General features: G+C 40.4%; 1 protein-coding gene and 1 pseudogene across 5 annotated transcripts in view; one reads left to right on the top strand and one right to left on the bottom strand.

The window, feature by feature from the left end:
- Window positions 1-22,056, bottom strand: part of SYT16 (synaptotagmin 16) — a 311,747-nt gene that overhangs the window by 272,190 nt on the left and 17,501 nt on the right. The gene's annotated exons all lie outside the window — the stretch shown is intronic.
- On the top strand, window positions 21,022-21,638 carry LOC100590535 (annotated as a pseudogene).

Below are 22,056 nucleotides of genomic sequence, written 5' to 3'. Positions count from 1 at the left end.
AAATACAAAAATTAGCTGGGCATGGTGGCACATGCATGTAATTCCAGCTACTTAGGAGGCTGAGGCAGGAGAATCACTTGAACCTGGGAGGTGGAAGTTGCAGTAAGCCAAGATCACACCCCTGCACTCCAGTCTGGGCTACAGAGTGAGACTTCTTCTCAAAAAAAAAAAAAAAAAAAAAGTTAAACTCCACACTTTAAATCATCAATAATATAACAGGCAATAAACCTCTGTGTTTACAGTATCAATTTGACTTTTAAAAATCCTAATTAACTTTCTTTCAAATGAAAAAGATGTGTCACTTTTTAAATAATCTCTCACAGCAAAGTCTCAGGATACAAAACCAATATGCAAAAATCACAAGCATTCCTATACACCAACAACAGGCAAGCAAAAAGCCAAATCATGAATGAACTCCCATTCACAATTGCTACAAAAAGAACAAAATACCTAGGAATACAGCTAACAAGGGAAGAACCTCTTCAAGGAGAACTACAAACCACTGCTCAAAGAAATCAGAGGACACAAATAAATGGAGAAACATTCCATGCTCTTGGATAGGAGAATCAATATCATGAAAATGGCCATACTGCCCAAAGTAGTTTATAGATTCAATACTATTCCTATTAAACTACCATTGACATTCTTTACAGAATTAGAAAAAACTATTTTAAAATTCAAATGGAACCAAAAAGAGCCTGAATAGCCAAGACAATCCTAAACAAAAAGAACAAAGCTGGAGGTATCATGCTACCCAACTTCAAACTATCCTACCAGGCTACAGTAACCAAAACAGCATGGTACTGGTACAAAAACAGACACATAGACCAATGGAACAGAATAGAGATCTCAGAAATAAGACTGCACACCTATGACCATCCGATCTTCAACAAATCTGACAAAAAAAAGCAATGGGGAAAGGATTCCCTATTTAATAAATGGTGCTGAGAAAACTGGCTATCCATATGCAGAATATTGAAATGGGAACCCTTCCTTAACCATAGACAAAAATTAACTCAAGATAGATAGATTAAAGACTTAAATGTAAAATCCAAAACTATAAAAACCCAGAAGAAAATCTAGGCAATGCCATTCAGGATATAGGCATGGGCAAAGATTTCATAACGAAAATGCCAAAAGCAATTGCAACGAAAGCAAAAATTGACAAATGGGATCTAATTAAATTAAAGAGCTTCTGCACAACAAAAGAAATTATCAGAGGGAAGAGATAACCTACAGAATGAAGAAATTTTTGCAATCTATCCATCTGACAAAGGTCTAATATCCAGAGTCTACAAGGAACTTAAACAAATTTGCAAGAAAAAAAGCAAACAACCCCATTAAAAAGTGGGCAAAGGACATGAACAGACACTTATCAAAAGAAGACATAGATGCAACCAACAAACATGAAAAAAAGCTCAACATCACTGATTATTAGGGAAATGCAAAGCAAAACCACAGTGAGATATCACCTCGTGCCAGTCAGAATGGCTGTTATTAAAAAGTCAAAAAACAACAGGTGCTGGTGAGGTTGTGGAGAAAAAGGGATGCTTTTACACTATTGGTGGGAGTGTAAATTAGTTCAACCATTGTGGTAGACAGTGCGGTGATTCCTCAAAGACCTAGAGGCAGAAGTACCATTTGACCCAGCTATCCCATTACTAGGTATATACCCAAAGGAATATACATCATTCTGTTATAAAGATATATGCATACATATGTTCATTGCAGCACTATTCACAATACCAAAGACATGGGATCAACCTAAATGCCCATCAATGATAGACTGGATAATGAAAATGTGGTACATATACACCATGGAATACTATGCAGCCATAAAAAGGAACAAGATCATGTCCTTTGCAGGGACATGGATGGATTTGGAAGACATTATCCTCAGGAAACTAATGCAGGAACAGGAAACCAAACACCACATGTTCTCACTTGTAAGTGGGAATTGAATGATGAGAACATATGGACACATGGGGAGAAACAACACAGGCTGGGAACTGTTGGAGGGTGGGTTGGGAGGAGGGAGAGCATCAGGAAGAATAGCTAATGGATGCTGGGCTTAATATGTAGGTGATGAGATGATTTGTGCAGCAAACCATCATGGCACACATTTATCTATGTAACAAACCTGCACATCTTGCACATGTACCCCTGAATTTAAAATAAAAGTTTAAGAAAAAATAATAATAATCTTTCAGAGTAACTGCTATTTTCACAACAGCCAATTCATCCCTTTAACCCTTTCACAAGTTTAAAACTCAAGAAAACATAATGTTGGCCTCAAAAGTAATCTGAAGAACATTCTGATTCACGAATGATTACCAACACATAATAGGGCAAATAGAAAGGTTAGAGGCATTTTCATCCAAATCAAAGCAATAGATTTTTGTTGAATGCATCTGATGTGGAGAGCACTGAAGGGATAAACATAAAAGAATCTCATTCTTCGAAATGTTTACAATTTTGTTACTGGGTAGACATAATAAAGTTAGATAAAATGTTTTTTATTATAAGAACAACCAACGCCATTAAAAACAGGCAAATGATATGTACACTTCTTAAAAGAAGAAATGCAAACAGCTAACAAACCACATGAAAAAAATGTTCAACATCACTATCAGAAAAATGCAAATTAGGCCAGGCACGGTGGCTCATGCCTGTAATCCCAGCACTCTGGGAGGCCAAGGTAGGCAGATAACCTAAGGTCAGGAGTTTGAGACCAGCCTGGCCAACATGGTGAAACCCTATCTCTACTAAAAATACAAAAATTAGCCAGGCATGGTGGTGGGTGCCTGTAATCCCAGCTACTAGGGAAGCTAAGGCAGGAGAATCACTTGAACCCAGGAGGCGGAGGTTGCAGTGAGCCGAGATCACACACTGCACTCCAGCCTGGGTGACAGGAGCAAAACTCTGTCTCAAAAAAAAAAAGAAAAAAAAATGCAAATTAAAACCACACTGAGATACCATCTTACACCAGTCAGAATGACTATTATTAAAAAGTCAAAAATAAGAGATGCTGGAATGGATGCAGAGAAAAGGGAAAGCTCATATTGTCGGTGGGAATGTAAATTAGTTCAAAATCTCTGGAAAAAACTATGGAAATGTCTACCAAGAGGACAATAAATCGTCGTATCAAAAAGATACCTGTGGGAGTGGAGGCAGCACAAGATGGCCCATAGAAGCCTCCCACAACCATCCTCCCTTCAGGAACATCAAATGGAACAACGATCCACACAAAAAAGCACCCATATAAGAATGAAAAATCAAGTGACCAATCACAGTACCTGGTTCTAACTTCATATCACTGAAAGAGGCACTAAAGAGGGTAGGAAAGACAGTCTTGAACTGCCAATGTCACCCCTCTCCCACCCCCGCGCAGTGGCCACATGAGGTAAAGAATCTGTGCACTTGAGGGAGGGGGAGCATAGTGATTGGGACTTTGCACTGGAACTCAGTGCTGCCCTATCACAGCAGAAAGCAACACCAGGCAGAACTCAGCCAGTGCCCATGGATGGAGCATTTAGATGAGCCCTAATCAGAGGGAAATCACCCAGCCAAGCAGTCAGAACTTGAATTTCAGCAAGCCTCGCCACCATAAGCTAAAGTGCTCTGGGGTCCTAAATAAACTTGAAAGGCAATCTATGCCATAACGACTGCAACTCCTACGCAAATCCTAATGCTGTGCTGGGCTGAGAACCAGTGGATTTTGGGGGGCACATGACCTAGTGAGACACCGGCTGGGGCAACTAAGAGAGTGCCTGTGCCAGTCAGCCCTCCCCCAACTCCAGGCAGTGCAGCTCACAGCTCCAAAAAAGACTCCTTCCTTCTGCCTTAGGAGAGGAGAGAGAAGAGTAAAGAGAATTTTGTCTTACAAATTGGATACAAGTTCAGTTACAATAGGATAGGGCACAAGACAGAGTCCAGAGGCCCCCCATTCCAGGGCCTAGTTCCTGGTCATCATTTCTAGGCAAGCTTGGGCCAGAAGGGAGCCTGCTGCCTTGAAGGGAAGAACCCAGTCCTGGCAGGATTCACCTCCTGTTGACTAAAAAGCCCTTGGGCCCTGAATAATTTGCAGCAACAACCAGATAATACATGCTATGGGTCTTGGATGACTCTGAGACATGCTGGCTTCAGGTTTGATCCAGCACATTTCCAGCTGTGGGAGCTATAAGGAGAGAATCCTTTTGCTTGATAAAAGCAGAGGGAAAGGGAAAGGAGGCTTGTCTTACAGCTTAGATACCAGCTCTGTCACAGAAGGGTCAAGCCCTAAGTGGGCCCTTGTGGTTTAGGTGCCAGCTCTGCCACAGTAGAATAAAGCACCAGGTAGATTTCTGACTCCAGGCTCTGTCTCCCAGAGAACATGTCTGGACCTTCCCATGGCCCAGGGAAACTCAGCTCACTGAAGAGAAGGACACAAGTTTAGCTGGTTTCACCACCTGCTGATCATAGAGCCCTAGGTTCTTGAGCAAACATAGGCAGTACCCAGGTAGCGGCTACAGTGGGCCTTGAATGAGGCCCAGTGTTGTGCTGGTTCCAGGTCTGATCAGCACAGTCCCAATGATGGTGGCCACAGGAGTGCTTATGTCATCTGTCCCCCACTTCCAGACTGCTCAGCACAGAGAGAGAGAGAGAGACTCCTTTTGTTTGGGAGAAAGTAAGGAAAGAGAGCAAGAGTCTCTACCTGGTAATCCAGATTATTCTTCTGGATTTTATCCAAGATCACCAAGGTGGTACCTAAGTCTACAAGAGCCACAGCATTATTACTGGACATGGGATGTGTCCTAATGCAGATACAGCTTCAGTGACCAAACACTTAGATCACAACACCCAAGTCCCTTCAAATACCTGGAAAGCTTTCCCAAGAAGAATGAATACAAACAAGCCCAGACAGTGAAGACTACAATAAATACCTAATTCTTCAATGTCCAGACACAGACGAACATCCACAAGCATGAAGACCATACAGGAAAACATGACCTCACCAAACAAACTAAATAAGGCCTCAGGGGTCAATCTGAGAGAGACGGAAATATGTAACCTTTCAGACAGAAAATCCAAATAGCTGTTTTGAGGAAACTCGATGAAATTCAAGATAACACAAAGAATTCAGAATCCTATCAGATAAATGTAACAAAGAGATTGAAATAATTAAAAAGAAACAAGCAGAAATTCTGGAGTTGAAAAACTGCAATTGACATACTGAAGAATGCATTAGAGTCTCTTAACAGCAGAATTAATCAAGAAAAGAAAGAATTAGGCAGCTTGAAGACAGGCTGTTTGAAAATACAATAAGAGGAGATAAAAGAAAAAATAATAGAAAACAATGAAGCACATCTATAATATCTAGAAAATAGTCTTTAAAAGGCAGAGTTATTGGCCATAAAGAGGAGATAAAGAGAGAGATACAAGGGTAGAAAGTTTATTCAAAGGAGTAATAACAGAATTTCCCAAACCTAGAGAAAGATATGAATATTCAAGTATAAGAAGTTTATAGAACACCAAGCAGATTTAACCCAAAGAAGACTACCTCAAGGTATTTAATAATCAAACTCTCGAAGGTCAAAGATAAAGAAAAGAGCCTAAAAGCAGCAAGAGAAAAGAAACAACTAACATAAAATACAATGGGGCTCCAATACATCAGGCAGCAGGCTTTTCAGTGAAAACCTTACAGGTCAGGAGAGAATGGCATGACATATTTAAAGTGCTGGGGGAAAAAAAGACTTCTACCATAGAATAGTATATCTAGCAAAAATCTCCTTCAAAGATAAAGGAAAAATAAAGACTTTCCCAGATAAACGAAAGCTGAAAGATTTCAATAACACCAGACCTGTCCAACAAGAAATGCTAAAGGAAGTACTTCAATTAGGAAGAAAAGGATGTTAATGAACAATAAATCATCTGAAGATGTAAAACTCACTGGTAACAGTAAGTACAAGGAAAAACATACATAACATTCTAACTGTGGTGTATAAACTACTCTTAAGTAGAAAGACTAAATGAACTGACCAAAAATAATAACTACAACAACTTTTCAAGATGTAGACAGTACAGTAAGATATAAAGAGAAACAACAGAAAGTTTAAAAGCAGGAAGACAGAGTTAAGGCATAGAATCTTTATCAGTTTTCTTTTTGTTTGTTTATGCAAATAGCTGTTTTCAGCTTAAAATAATGGGTTATAAGATAGTATTTGCAAGCCTCATGGTAACCTCCAATAAAAAAACATACAACAGATACACAAAAAATAAAATGCAAGAAACTAAATCATACCACCAGAAAAAAATTACCTTCACTAATAGGAAGGCAGGAAGGAATGAAAGAAAGAAGACCACAAAACAACCAGAAAATGACAAAATGGCAGGAGTAAGTTCTTATCAATGGTAACATTGAATGCAAATGGACTAAACTCTCCAATCAAAAGATGCAGGCTGGCAGAATGGATGAAAAAGCAAGACCCAATGATCTGTTGCCTACAAGAAACACTATTCACCTATAAAGACAGACACGGACTGAAAATAAAGGGATGGAAAAAGATATTCCATGCCAATGAAAACTGAAGAAGAGCAGGAATCACTATACTTATATCAGACAAAATAGAGTTCAAGACAAAAACTGTAAGAGGAGACAAAGAAGGTCACTATATAATGATAAAGGGGTCAATTCAGCAGGAGGATATAACAACTTTAAATATATATGCAACTAACACTAGAGAACCCAGATATATAAAGCAAATATTAGAGCTAAAGAGACAGGCCCAGGTACAATAATAGCTAATAATAAGTGGAGTGTTCTACTTCAACACCCCACTTTCAATATTGGACAGATCTTCCAGACAGACAATCAATAAAGAAACATCAGATTTAATCTGCACTATAGACCAAATGGACCTAATGTGTATTTATAGAACATTTCATCCAACAGCTACAGAATACACATTCTTTTCCTCAGCACATGAATAGACCATACATTAGGTCACAAAACAAGTCTTAAAACATTCAAAAAACTGAGATATCAAGCATCTTCTCTTACCACAATGGAATAAAACTAGAGGAATTTGGAAACTATACACATACATGGAAATTAAACAATATGCTCCTGAATGACCAATGGGTCTATGTAGAAATTAAGAAGGAAATTGAAAATTTTCTTGAAACAAATGATAATGGAAACACATAGGTTCCATACCAAAACCTATGAGACACAGTAAAAACAATACTAAGAGGGAAGTTTATAGCTATAAGTGCCTACATCAAAAAACAAGAAAAATTTCAAATAAACAACCTAATAATGCATTTTAAAGAACAAGAGCAAGCCAAACCCAAAATTAGTAGAAGAAAAGAAATAAAGATCAGAACAGAAATAAATAAATTTGAAATGAAGAATACAAAATATCAATGAAATAAAAAGTTGGTTTTTTGAAAAGCTAAACAAAATTCAGAAACCTTTAGCCAGACTAAGAAAAAAGAGAGACGATCCAAATAAATAAAATCAGACACGAAAAGAAGACATTACAACTGATACTGCAGAAATTCAAAGGATCATTAGTGGCTGCTATGAGCAACTATATGCCAATAAATTGAAACATCTAGAAGAAACTGATAAATTTCTAGACACATACAACCTACCAATATTGAACCACGAAGAAATCCAAAATCTGAACAGACAAGTAACAAGATTGAAGTCATAATAAAAAGTCTCCCAGGCCGGGCACAGTGGCTCACACCTGTAATCCCAGCACTTTGGGAGGCTGAGGCAAGCAAATCACAAGATCAGGAGTTCAAGACCAGCCTGGTCAACATGGTGAAGCCCCATCTCCACTAAAAATACAAAAAATTAGCTGGGCATGGTGACAGACGCCTGTAATCCCAGCTACTCGGGAGCCCGAGGCCAGAGAATCACTTGAACCCAGGAGATAGAGGTTGCAGTGAGCTGAGATCATGCCACTGCACTCCAGCTGGGGTGACAGTGTGAGACTCCATCTCAAAAAAAAAGTCTTCTAGTAAAGAAAAGCCTGCAACTCAATGGCTTCACTGCTGAATTCTACCAAACATTTAAAGGAGAACCAATACCAATCCTACTCAAACTCTCAAACTACTCCAAAAAATAGAGGAGAGAATCCTTCCAAATTCGTTCTACAATGCCAGAATTACCCTGATACCAAAACCAGACAAAGACACATTAAAAACAGAAAACTGCAGCCCAATATCTCTGATGAATATTGATGCAAAGGTCCTCAACAAAATACTACCAAACTGAATTCAACAATACATTAAAAAGATCATTCATTATAACCAAGTGGGATTTATTCCTGGGATGCAAGGATGGTTCAACATATGCAAATCAGTCAGTGTGGTACATCATATCAACAGAAGGAAGAACAAAAACTATATGATCATTTCAATTGATGCTGAAAAAGCATTTAATAAAATTCAACATCCCTTCATGATAAAAACCCTAAAAAAAATGGGTATAGCAGAACATACATCAACATAATAAAAGCCATATATAACAGACTCATAGCTAGTATCACACTAAATGAGGAAAAATTTAAAGCCTTTCCTGTAAGATCTGGAACACAACGAGAATGCTCACTTTCACCACTGTTATTTGACATAATACTGGAAGTCCTAGCTAGAGCAATCAGACAAGAGAAAGAAATAAAGGGCATCCAAATTGGAAAGGAAGAAGTCAAATTATCCTTATTTGTGGATGATATGATCTTATATTTGGAAAAACCTAAAGATTCCACCAAAAAAAAACTATTAGAACTGATAAATTCTATAAAGTTGCAGTATACAAAATCAACATACAAAAATCAGCATTTCTACATGACAACAGTAAACAATCTGAAAAATCAAAAAAGTAATACCATTTATAATAGCCACACATAAAATTAAATATCCAGGAATTAAAGAAGGAAAAGAGCTCTATAATGAAAACTAGAAAACACTAATGAACTAAATTGAAGAAGACACCAAAAAATGGAAAGATATTTCATATTCGTGGATTGGAAAAATCAATATTGTTAAAATGTTCATACTACCCAAAGCAATCTACAAACTCAGTGCAATCCCTATCAAAATACCAATGATATTCTTCACATATATAGAAAAAAATTCTAAAATTATATGGAACCACAAAAGAATAGCCAAAATGATCCGAAGCAAAAAGAGCAAAACTGGAAGAATCACATTATCTGACTTCAAATTATACTACAGAGCTGTACTAACCAAAACACCATGATACTGGCATAAGAGCAGATGCATACACCAGTGGAACAGAATAGAGAACCCAGAAACAAAGCCACACACTTATTGTGAACTCATTTTGGACAAAGGTGCCAAGAGCATACACTGAGGAAAAGACAGTCTCTTCAATAAATGGTGGTGGGAAAACTGGATATCCATATGCAGAAGAATGAAACTAGATCCCTATCTCTTGCCTTTTACAAAAATCTAATCAAAATGGATTAAAGACTTAAATCTAAACCCTCAAACTATGAAACTACTACAAGAAAACATCAGGGAAACATTTCAGGACATTGGTCTGGGCAAAAATTTATTGAGTAATACCCCACAGGCACTGGCAACCAAAGCAAAAATGGATAAATGGGATTGCATCAAGTTAAAAAGCTTCTATACAGCAAAGGAAACAATCAACAAAGTTAAGAAATAACCCTATGGAAAGGTGTTCAACATCATTGATCATCAGAGAAATGCAAATCAAAACTACAGTGAGATATCACCTCGTTCCAGTTAAAATGGCTTTTATCCAAAAGGCAAGGAATAACAAATGCTGGCAAGGATGTGGAGCAAAGGGAACACTGTTGGCTGGGATTGTAAATTAGTACAATAACTACGAAGAACAGTTGGGAGGTTCCAAAAAAAACTAAAAATGGAGCTACCATATGATCTAGCAATCCCACTGCTGGGTATATACCTTAAAAAAAAAGATACCAGTATATCAAAGAGAAATCTACACTCCCGTGTTTGTAGCAGCACTGTTCATAATATCCACAATTTGGAAGCAACCTAAGTGTCCATCACAGATGCGTGGATAAAGAAAATGTGGTACTTTTTTTAATTTTTTTTTTATTATTATACTTTAAGTTTTAGGGTACATGTGCACAACGTGCAGGTTTGTTACATATGTATACATGTGCCATGTTGGTGTGCTGCACCCATTAACTCATCATTTAGCATTAGGTATATCACCTAATGCTATCCCTCCCCCTTCCCCGCACCCCACAACAGTCCCCAGTGTGTGATGTTCCCCTTCCTGTGTCCATGTGTTCTCATTGTTCAATTCCCACCTATGAGTGAGAACATGCGGTGTTTGGTTTTTTGTCCTTGCAATAGTTTGCTGAGAATGATGGTTTCCAGCTTCATCCATGTCCCTACAAAGGACACGAACTCATCCTTTTTTATGGCTGCATAGTATTCCATGGTGTATATGTGCCACAGAAAATGTGGCACATATACACAATAGAGTACTATTCAGCCATAAAAAAGAATGAGATCCTGTCATCTGCAAAAACATGGATGGAACTGGAGGTCATTATGCTATGTGAAATAAACCAGGCACAGAAAGACAAACATTGCATGCTCTCATTTATTTGTGGGACCTAAAATTCAAAAGAATCAAACTCATGGACATAGAGAGTAGAAGGGTGGCTATGAGAGGCTAGAAGAGTGGCAGGAGGATAAGGTGGGGATGGTTAATGGGCACAAGAAAGTAGAAAGTATTAATAAGTCCTAGTGTTTGCTAGCACAACAGGGTAACTCCCGTTAATAATAATTGTACATTTTTAAATAACTAAAAGAGTATAGTTAGATTGTTTATAACATAAAGGATTAATGTTTGATGGTATAGATCCCTCATTTTACATGATGTGATTATTACACATTGCATGGCTGTACTGAAACCTCTCATGTACCCCACAAAGATATAAACATACTAGGTACCCACACAAATTAAAATTTAATTTTTAAAGCCTACAACAGATTAAAAAAATAAAAACAAAAGCCATCTGCACTCGTATGTTTATTGCAGCACTATTTAGAATAGCATAGTCAGGGAGCCAACCTAAATGTCCACCAACGGTTGAGTGGATAAAGAAAATGTGGCATAGATACACCATGGAATACCATGAAACCATAAAAAAGAATGAAATCATGTCCTTTGCAGCAACATGGATGGAACTGGAGGCCATTATCTTAAGTGAACTAACACAAAAGCAAAAAAATCAAACATTGCACGTTCTCACTTATAAGTGGGAGCTAACCAAATGGCACACATGAACATAAAGATGGAGAAAAACAAAGCTATCATATGAAGTCTGGGCACTCCACAGAGGGAAGGACTGAAAATTACTTGCTGAGTACAATGTCCAATATTTGGTTGATGGGTACACTAGAAGCCCAACCCCCACCATTACACATGTAATATCCATGTAACAGGCACATATATCCCCTGAATCTAAAATAAAATAATTAAAATTAAAGAATTTCAAATTAAACAGACTTAGCTATTATTTTTTGAGAAACTTTTAAATGAAAACTGCTAATCTAGGAATTCCTCCATTGCTTCTAATTACATGCTAATGAATATGAAAGCAGTGACACAGGATAAAATCATTTCTTTTTCCTGTAACCAGATTCAGTTAGCTGGGGAGCTGCCAAGCATTTTCTGTGACATGAAACAAAACCCTGGAACACAGCTATAAATGTATCCCCATACAATGTCTGCTAAGAATGAATGCTCTGTGATTTTTCTTTTTTGAACTTAAATAATATGGCTCTCTCCAAAAGCATTTCAATGGTGCTGGGAGGCCAAACTGCTATTTCCAGATAACCCTAGGAGATCTTGGGTTACCTCCTATTCTGGCTATCTTTTGGCCCAGGGAAACCTTAGGGGATTTCTACCGCACTTCAGTAGCTCCTCAAGCAAGCCAAATTGGTTACTAGTCCCCAAAACTGGTTCCAAATGACAAAGAACCACAGGGTTAACTTAATCCCATTGCCTTCCCCTCACTTGGGTGACTGTTCCATTGATTATATCTTCCTTTTCACACCTCCGTCTCTCCCCTTCCATTGGCTTTTCCCTCTGAGCCTATAAACAGACTCAAGTCTTCCCTTATAAAATATTTTATTGGAATACTAAGCTGCCTTCTCATCTCCTTATTTTCTCCTACAAATTTATTGATGGAATAGCCTATATTTATGAGCTCTACCTCTTCATCTCCCTTAATACCTAATTACCAGGATGCAGCTATCTCAGCTCCCTTTATGCTGCTTAGCTAACACTAACCTGGAAGCCACCAGCCACCTTGTCACTGCTGTTTTAAAGATCTTTGTTCACTCCCTACCCTTTTGCTTTATGACATTAAAATTGTCTTCCTAATAAAAATAAATGAATAATAAAGAAAAAGGAAATAGGAAAGAAAAGAAAGGAAAAAAGAAAAGAAAAAAGAAAAGGAAAAGGAAAAGAAAAGAGAAATAAATTGTCTTTCTTTGCCTGCTACAGCCACCCTCTTCCTGGGTTTTGCTCCCAACTCTGGCTATTCTTTCCTGGTCTCACTGGTGATACTTTCATTAACCTCCTACTCATCAACATGTATATCCCTACAGCTTTGGCCTTAAAGTTTCTCCTTACTCTACCCACTCGCCCTGGGTGATCTCAACCATTCTTGGGGCTTCCCTAAACTCTCTTCACAGATGTCTCCCAAAACTAAAACCACCAACTTCTCTCCCAGGCTCTAGACTCGTATTTCCAATAGCGCACCTTGCCGCGCTATCCAGAAGTCCCACAGGCTCTTAAATGTGCCCCCAAATGACTCATTATCTTGGCCTCCGAATCTGCTTCTTCTCTTACATTCTGTCTCAATGTGATTTTCAACCAACCACTTGTCAAAACTTGAAAAACTCTATAATCTTTTATTTTCTCCCTTATTCCCTACAGGTAATCTATGACATATAAGCCCTGGATTCCATCTCCAAAATGTCTTATATCCACACATTCCCCATGAATTGTCTGAGTTCAGCCCCTGAATACCTCTTGCTTGACCTAGTCCAATAATCACTAACTCATCTCTCCTTCTCTTCTCCCTTTCCCTTCTTCCTCTTCTGCTTCCCTCTCCTCCTCTTTCCCTTCTCCCTCCCCCTCCTCTTTCCCTTCTCCCTCCCCCTCCTTTCCCTCCTCCCTCCCCCTTTTCCCCCCTCCACAATGTTCCCAGGTTAATGACAGTTTCTTCATCAAGAGAAAAAAACAGAGAAATACAGTTAGCCCTGAGGGACTGGCACATTTCCCTAAGTAAACGCATGGGAATATAATGCAACAGAAAATGGATTGTGACTTGCTGGCCTAAAAAATAAATTAAAATTTCGTTGGCTTTTCAAATGAGGTCAAATGTCATTGGGCTCCAACCCAGCTCATGTTTACTCATTTCCTCAGATAATTCCAAAACATGCACCACTGTCAGCCACAGAGCATTCCCACACTTGTACAGGGGCAGTTCTCACTGCCTGAATGTACTGTACCTCACTCTTTTCCCACCAAGCAGATGCTCTCTCGTGGCACAGCTCAAATATCATCCCATATAGGTTATCTCCTGACATATATAACTCCTCCTGCAATTATCATCACTTCTGTGTTAGTCCATTTTGTGCTGCTATAACAAAATACTACAGACTGGGTGGTTTACGAAGAATGGAAATTTATTTCTCACAGTTCTGGAGGCTGAAAAGTCTCCAAGATCAAGGTACCAGCATCTGGTGAGGGCCTTCTTGACGTGTCCTCACATGGCAGAAGAGCAGCAGAGCATGAATCCACTCCCAAGAGTTGTTTTTATAGTGACATTAATCCATTCATGAGAGCAGAGCCCTATGACCTAAACACCTCCCTTTGGCCCCACATCTCAATAACGTTGCATTGCGGATATGTTTCCAACACATGAATTTTGGAGGGCACATTTAGACTACAGCAACTTCCTTTAGCACTCCCACAGAACTCCAGCTGTATTCCTCTCCTAGCACTTACTACTTGATTACCATTCTGTAATTGTGGCTGCAAACCCAGCACAGTGCTTAGACCATGGCGGGGGGCCTGGTAGGGGGCCGGCAGGGATACACCCTCAGTAAACACCCTTTCACTTGCTAGGGCTGGCCCAAGTAAAGAGAGGATTTTGCCGTAGAAGCCTTAGGCCTGTTGCCTACATCAAACACAATGGAGCACGATGATTTATTGAGATATTAATTTGTACTTTCTTCCTGCTGCTATTGCTGCAATCAGCATTTTTCCCTTCTCCCTTCCAATAACATAGACAACTTTATGTTTGGAGTTTCTGAGTCCTTGGCAAGAGTCACACTCCATTTCTAATAATTTTGTGAATTTCAGGGTAATAAATTGAAGTTTCAAGGTACTTACAAAAGTTCCCATCCAGACAGGGTTTTGTGAAAGAAAGCCTATGCCAAAAGGGAAAGGACAGGAATACTCTCCAGAACAGGAAAGGAATGAGTTTAAGGGATTGTGTTCTGTCAGAAACACAGACCTCATTCCCACCTGTGCCTGGGTAGGTGGGAGCTGGGGGGAGGTCTTCCAGAAAGCCAACAGTAGATGGACATGGTGCATTGTCTCTCAGGGTGGTCGTCAGTGGGTGAACAGCTGGGAGGGTCCTCTGACAGCCTAGTTGCTGGGGATCATGTCTTCAGCAGCAGCATATCGGAACGTGCAATGGTCATGACAGAGCCAACTGTGGGGAGTGGACTGGGCCCCATCCCAAATTTATGGCACTGTACCAGCCTGGGATTCTTGTATTATCCTATGGAGTGGGAAAGGGTATCAGTAATGATTGAGATTTAATTTTCCCACTAGTCAGGTAGTTAATTCAATATAGAAAAATAAAGGAATGTGACCTAAAAGAGAATTGTGCTCTAAAATTAATGTCTACTACATAATGCTCACTCCGACCCCCAGGAAAAGTACAGGATCTCTCAGGGCAGCCCTGAAACAGCTTTGGGACATAACATTGACCTATTCTTGTTTTGAACACACATTATCTAATATGTCAAGATGTCGTTACAGGGGCAACAAAATTTCTTGCATATATATTTCTGTTTAAACCTATTAGAAAGTCTTCTTTTGGTGTATGCTATGATATATCTCTTCAAATCCTATTAGTTCAAAAAGCTAAAGGCAGAAGCAATCCAGGGTGACCAATTTCAGCTTTGCTGGATACTGAGATATAGGAAGGAAGCCGACATCTGGGGAAGTACAGTTCTCAAACATGGCCACAAGGTGGCAGGGTGACTCTGCACGCCAGAAGCATGTCATCCAATATGTGGCTGTTCTGGAATCCACAGAGAAAGAGAACCCGGGAGACAGGCAATATAGAATAATTGGAAAGCCTGTATCTAGAGGACTTTTCCACTGAGTAGTGGATTCTCATATTATTAATGTACTCATCTTCTAGAGGCAAACCCTCCAAGAGCCTCTGTGAGGCCTTAGCAGCTTTCAGATGCGGATTCCCCAGCTCCAAGATCAGCCTCAGCTGCACGGCAGCTCAGGCCTATAATCTCAGCTACTCGGGAGGCTGAGGTGGGAGGATCACTTGAAGCCAGGAGTTCGAGACCAACCTGGCCAACATAGCAAAACCCTGTTTCTACTGAAAATACAAAAAATTAACTGGGCAAAGTGGCCCACACCTGTAGTCCCAGCTACTTAGGGAGGCTGAGTTGGGAGGATCACTTGAGCCCAGGAGACAGAGGTTGCAGTGAATCAAGATCGCACCACTGCACTCCAGCCTGGCCAACAGAGCAAGACCCTGTCTCAAAAAAAAAAAAAATCAGCCTCTCATACTCAGTGGAGAATCATGGAAATCTGTTAGGATCAACTCCTATGCGGAGGCCTGGCCCTGCTCACTAGCACAGAGTTACCACTGAACAGAGGTATCATTTGAAACCCCCTCAATCTCAAAGTCCTGTCTTCAAACAGAAGAAAGACAAGCTCAATGTCAAACTCCTCATCAAATGCAGGCTCAACTGCCTCAGTCAAGGGGAAGTGGCCTATTATCTTCAAATCACTTCCCTTGCTCCTCCTATCAGTAGGGGTTAGTGTACTGTCTGCAGGGGAGGTAGGAGAGATTGGAAAATCTGCAGAGCAATCAGAAAATTAGCATGAAATCATGACAGAAAATAAAAACCTAACTGGATATTAATTTAAGGCCACAAAAAATTATTCATAGAAGCTTAGAAAATCCTAATGAAAGAAACTAAGATAGACATAAATAAATGGATGTAAAGGTTACCTATGACTGAATGGCTAACAAGCTTGTCTCCCTAGCCCTCTCATCAATTCCGTAAGCTGCCATATAACTTTATAGTTGAGAATTTTTTCTTAAAGTAGTTGAGTAGGTTGTATCGTCTGCAATAAAAATCCTGGTTATTACAACAGAAGACAAGGAAACAAATAGAATTAGCAAATCACTCTAGAGAAAAAAGCAAATCAATGGGAGGTGGAGTAGAAAGGAAAATGAGGGACCGGGGAAGGAATGTAGGAGAATGGCTACAGGATTTCAGAAGGCGCACATTTAATACTCAACTTTATACTGTTTATGTTACCAAGATATAAACTTCTCCTATCCCTCCAAACCATCAATTGGTTTTCTACATATTCAAATGCCTTTCAAGTGAATGGACTGCTGATGTTTGTGTGAATTAAAGAAAATTGATTCCTTTTCCTTTGCCGATCTGGGCCATTGCAATGCAGACACAAGAGCAGCCACTGGCAGTAAAGTACAGCGATCAACACACGCAGGTGGAGGCACAAAGAGGTAGAAGGGACCATGAGAAATCAACCCCCAGGAATTCAATTTCTATGATTTGTACGAAGGATATGGGAGTAAAGACTTGAGCTGACCTCTGGGTTATACAAAGATAAGCTGCTCCTAGACCAGTGGTTTTCAAACTTTAGCAAGTACCAGAATCACCTGGGGGGCTCATCAAAACACTGATTGCTACGCTCCACCGGGTTTCTCAGTCAGTGGATCTAAGTTCTGATTAATTAAATTTCTAACAAGTTCCTGGTGATGGTAACATTACTAGTCCAGTAACCATACTTTATAAACCACCATTCTAGGCCAACGAGAGTGGATCTTACTCACCTGGGACATGTAAATTGAGAAAGACAGGAAAAGTTTCTGTGAGCCAGGTAGGAAAATTTTTGTTCCATTATCTATAGTTTAAAATGCATTTTTTTTTTTTTTTTGAGATGGAGTCTTGCTCTGCTGCCCAGGCTGGAGTGCAGTGGCGCAATCTCGGCTCACTGCAAGCTCCACCTCCCAGGTTCATGCCATTCTCCTGGCTCAGCCTCCTGAGTAGCTGGGACTACAGGTGTCCACCACCACACCCGGCTAATTTTTTGTATTTTTAGTAGACACGGGGTTTCACCGTGTTAGCCAGGATGGTCTCGATCTCCTGACCTCGTGATCCGCCCGTCTCGGCCTTCCAAAGTGTTGGGATTACAGGCATGAGCCACTGCGCCCAGCCTAAAATGTATTTTTGTAGAAAATTTTTGTTTGCTTTTGTTATCCATGTGCTGCTGATCAAAGTATAAATTGGTACAATCCTTCTGCAGGGAAATTTGGCAACATCAAAATATTAAATGAGTATATCCTTTGACTCAGCAGTTCTACACCCAGAAGAAGTAAACAGTGTAAAAGATAAATTCAGGAATATTCTGGCAGTATTTTTTGATCTTTTAAAAATCCCTAAATGGCCATTAAAAGGTGATTGATAAAATCGATCATAAAAAAATAAGTCACCTGGCTGGGCACAGTGGCTCACGCCTGTAATCCCAGCACTTTGGGAGGCCGAGGCGGGTGGATCACGAGGTCAGGAGTTTGAGACCAGCCTGGCCAACATAATGAAACCCTGTCTCTACTAAAAATACAAAAAAAAATCAGCTGGGCATGGTGGCAGACGCCTGTAATCCCAGTTACTTGGGAGGCTGAAGCAGGAGAATCACTTGAACCCAGGAGGAGGAGGTTGCAGTGAGCCGAGATTGCGCCACTGCACTCCTGCCTGGGTGACAGTGTGAGACTCTGTCTCAAAAAAAAAAAAAAAAAAATCACCTTTCATGAGACAACATTTACAATGTACTATTTAGTGAAAAGGCAGGTCCTTATACACATTACTCCACTAGTCAGTGCTGCTCAAAGTAGCCGTCTACTAACTGTTTTTTGCTATTCTTAAAGCTATAAATCAGCACACACTGTCTTCTTCCTTGAAAATGTCTTATCACAGCAAATCATGCAACAATTTCTCTTAATATCTTCGTATGCAAAGTGGGTATAAAAGGTCGGGATTTATAAAAAGGTAAGTTTCTTTAAGACCTTAATGAAACTAAAACAAGTGCTTTGGAAACAGAAATATTTCCAAACACATGCCTGGTTTTATGGGAATGCTAGGCTATATACCATCATATATCAACACACATCTTTTTCAAACAATAGGTAATTGGAATACAGCAGTGTGTTTAATGAATAATTTTAGGAGAGAACAATGCAAAGCACCAAGCAGTATTTATATACCAGTACAGCTGGATAGATGGATGGGTGATCTTGTATATCAAATGGGAATCGGGGCTGGGTGCAGTGGCTCACATCTGTAATCCCAACACTTTGGGAGGCCAAGGCAGGCAGATCACCTGAGGTCAGGAGTTCAAGACCAACCTGGCCAACATGGTGACACCCCGTCTCTATTAAAAATACAAAATTAGGAGGCATGGTGGCGCACACCTGTAATCCCAGCAGGAGAATCACTTCAACCTGGGAGGCAGAGGTTGCAGTAAGCCGAGATCACACCATTGCACTCCAGCCTAGGCAACAAGAACAAGATTCTGTCTCAAAAAAAAAAAAAAAAAAAAAAACTAGCCAGGCGCGGTGGCTCATGCCTGTAATCCCAGCACTTTGAGAGGCCAAGGTGGGTGGATCACGAGGCCAAGAGTTTGAGACCAGCCTGGCCAACATAATGGAACCCTGTCTCTACTAAAAATATAAAAAATTAGCCAGGCATGGTGGCGGGTGCCTGTAATCCCAGCTACTCGGGAGGCTGAGGAAGGAGAATTGCCTGAACCCGGGAGGCAGAGGTTGCAGTGAGCCAAGATCGCACCACTGCTCTCCAGCCCGGGCCACAGTGCAAGACTCCGTCTCAAAAAAAAAAAAAAAAAGTGAATCAGGACATCTAACCATGTAGTATACAGAGCTGATATGGATGCATCCTTCCCACTAAAAACACATGGAAATTCTAAATAAAATATAACCAATAAGCAAAATTTACTTCCAAAGAACAAGTATCTCCCAGATTCCAAAATTTAAAAAAAAAAAAAAAATCAAAGCCAGAGCTTCAGCAATCCACTGGAATTTTAGTTTCAGACTTAGAGGCTATGGGACTCCACAGGGAAAAAGAACAGAACTGGAAGCTCCACCTCCAACTCCCTGCAGGAATAAAGCCCTGCACCTTAAAGAATAGTCCTGTAAGTAAAAAGGAAACTGTACACAGCCTGCTCACCAGCCCAAAGAAAGAGCGAGGAAGCTGCTGAGTGCCCTGGTCCTTGAGTTTAAAATTTAAATTAAAAAAAAAAAAAAAAAAAAAAAAAACCACTGCTGGGCGCAGTGGCTAATGTCTGTAATCCCAGCACTTTGGGAGGCCGAGATGGGCGGATCACAAGGTCAGGAGTTCAAGGCCAGCCTGGCCAACGTGGCAAAACTCTGTCTCTACTAAAAATACAAAAATTGGCCGGGCACGGTGGCTCACGCCTGTAATCCCAGCACTTTGGGAGGCCGAGACAGGCAGATCACCTGAGGTCAGAAGTTCGAGACCAGCCTGACCAACATGGAGAAACCCCATTTCTACTAAAAATACAAAATTAGATGGGCATGGTGGCTCATGCCTGTAATCCCAGCTACTCAGGAGGCTGAGGCAGGAGAATCGCTTGAACCCGGGAGGTGGAGGTTACGGTGAGCTGAGATCGAGCCATTGCACTCCAGCCTGGGCGATAAGAATGAGACTCCGTCTCAAAAAAAAAATAAAAATAAAAAAATAAAAAGCCACCCATAAGAAATAGAAATTTTGGGCTTGCACAGGATGAGGGGTCTAAATGTTTCCTCCATACAATTTTTAATACTCCAAGATGAATTGTTACTATAAAAAGTGATCCAGGACCACCATAATTCCTAGGGATACAGTAAGCACAACATGAAAATCTCCGTCCTTACAGACAGAGATTGAAATAAATAATTTTACAGCTCAAAGCTTATGGAAAACTCACTGAAGACGAACTAGCACAATTAAATATCACAGAACACAGGAGGAAACGAATCACCATGAGGGTGAATCAGCAGACCTGAAAATTGACACCTTAAGAAGTGAAAACAATAGATGAATTAAATGGACTACAAAATAGTCAAGTTTTAAAATAATTTAGAAACCATGGTGAAGGAATAAGATACTCTGGCAAAGGGACAGATTTATTTTAAATAACCAAATAAAATTTTATAAATAAAAACTATTATTAGTGGAAAACAAAACTACTGCTAGATTAAATAATATAACAGAGCTACCTTTAAAACGAACTACTGGGCTGGGCCGGGTGCGGTGGCTCACGCCTGTAATCCTAACACCTTGGGAGGCCGAGGTGGGTGGATCACCTGAGGTTAGGAGTTCGAGACCAGCCTGGCCAACATGGTGAAACCCCATCTATTCTAAAAATACAAAAAATTAGCCAGGCATGGTGGCGGGTGCCTGCAATCCCAGCTACTCGGGAGGCTGAGGCAGGAGAATCACTTGAACCCGGGAGGCGGAGGTTGCAGTGAGCTGAGATCATGCCTCTGCTCTCCAGCCTGGGCAACAAGAGCAAAACTCCGTCTCGGAAAAAAAAAAAAAAAAAAAAAAAGAACTACTGGGGTCGCGGGACACCGGGCATAGAGGGCGGTGGTGGTGGGCAGCTGCGGCAGAATGTTGGCTACCAGGGTACTTGGCCTAGTTGGCAAGCGAGCAATTTTCCACCTCGGTGTCTGTACGAGCACACGGAAATGTTGTGAAGAGCGATGACTATGCGCTCCCAGCTTATGTGGATCGACGTGACTCTCCCTTACCCGATGTGGCCCATGCCAAGCACCTGTCTGCCAGACAGAAGGCCTTGAAGGAGAAGGAGAAGGCCTCCTGGAGCAACCGCTCCACGGAGGGGAAAGTCGAGTCCTATCGCATTCAGTTCAAGGAGAGCTTTGCTGAGATGAACAGGGGCGCGAACGAGTGGAAGACGGTTGTGGGCGCTGCCACGTTCTTCCTTGGCTTCACGGCGTTCATTATCATCTGGGAGAAGTGCTGTGTGTACGGCCCCATCCCGCACACCTTTGACAAAGAGTGGGTGGCCATGCGGACCAAGAGGATGCTGGACATGAGGTGAACCCCTGCAGGGCTTCGCCAGCCAAGTGGGACTATGACAAGAACGAGTGGAAGAAGTGAGAGATGCTGTCCTGCTTCTGAGCCTTGCTCTGTCACCTGCATACTATAACTCCATGCCTATATACTGGAAACCTGTTATGCCAAACAGCACCACTGCTAATAAATGACCAGTTTACCTGAAAGAAAAAAAAAAAAAAGAACTACTGAAGTGAAAGAAAAATCTGGAGAAATTACCAGAGAGAAGGTGTGGAGAAGGGAAAAAGGAGAAATAAAGAATATGAATATGAATCAATGAATAGTTAACAGATAAGAAACACAGAAAGAGATGCTTCAGCATATGGCAGTTTAAAGAGGTCTAAGAAGGAAAGAAGGGAATGGGAGAGAGATAATACTCAAAGAGATGACTAAGAATTTTCCAGAATTAGAAAGTGAGAATTAAGACAGAACATGTCTAAATAAAATCAAATCCACACCTATACCCATAATGGTTAAATTTAAGATTTAAAAAAAGAGAAATTCTTAAAATCAACCAGAGGAAGACAATTTATCTAAAAATAAATTATAATTCTCATCAGTGATAGATGA

Source organism: Nomascus leucogenys, chromosome 1a (assembly GCF_006542625.1).
Source record: "Nomascus leucogenys isolate Asia chromosome 1a, Asia_NLE_v1, whole genome shotgun sequence".
Lineage (NCBI taxonomy): Eukaryota > Metazoa > Chordata > Mammalia > Primates > Hylobatidae > Nomascus > Nomascus leucogenys.
This window is presented reverse-complemented; position numbering and strand designations above follow the sequence as displayed.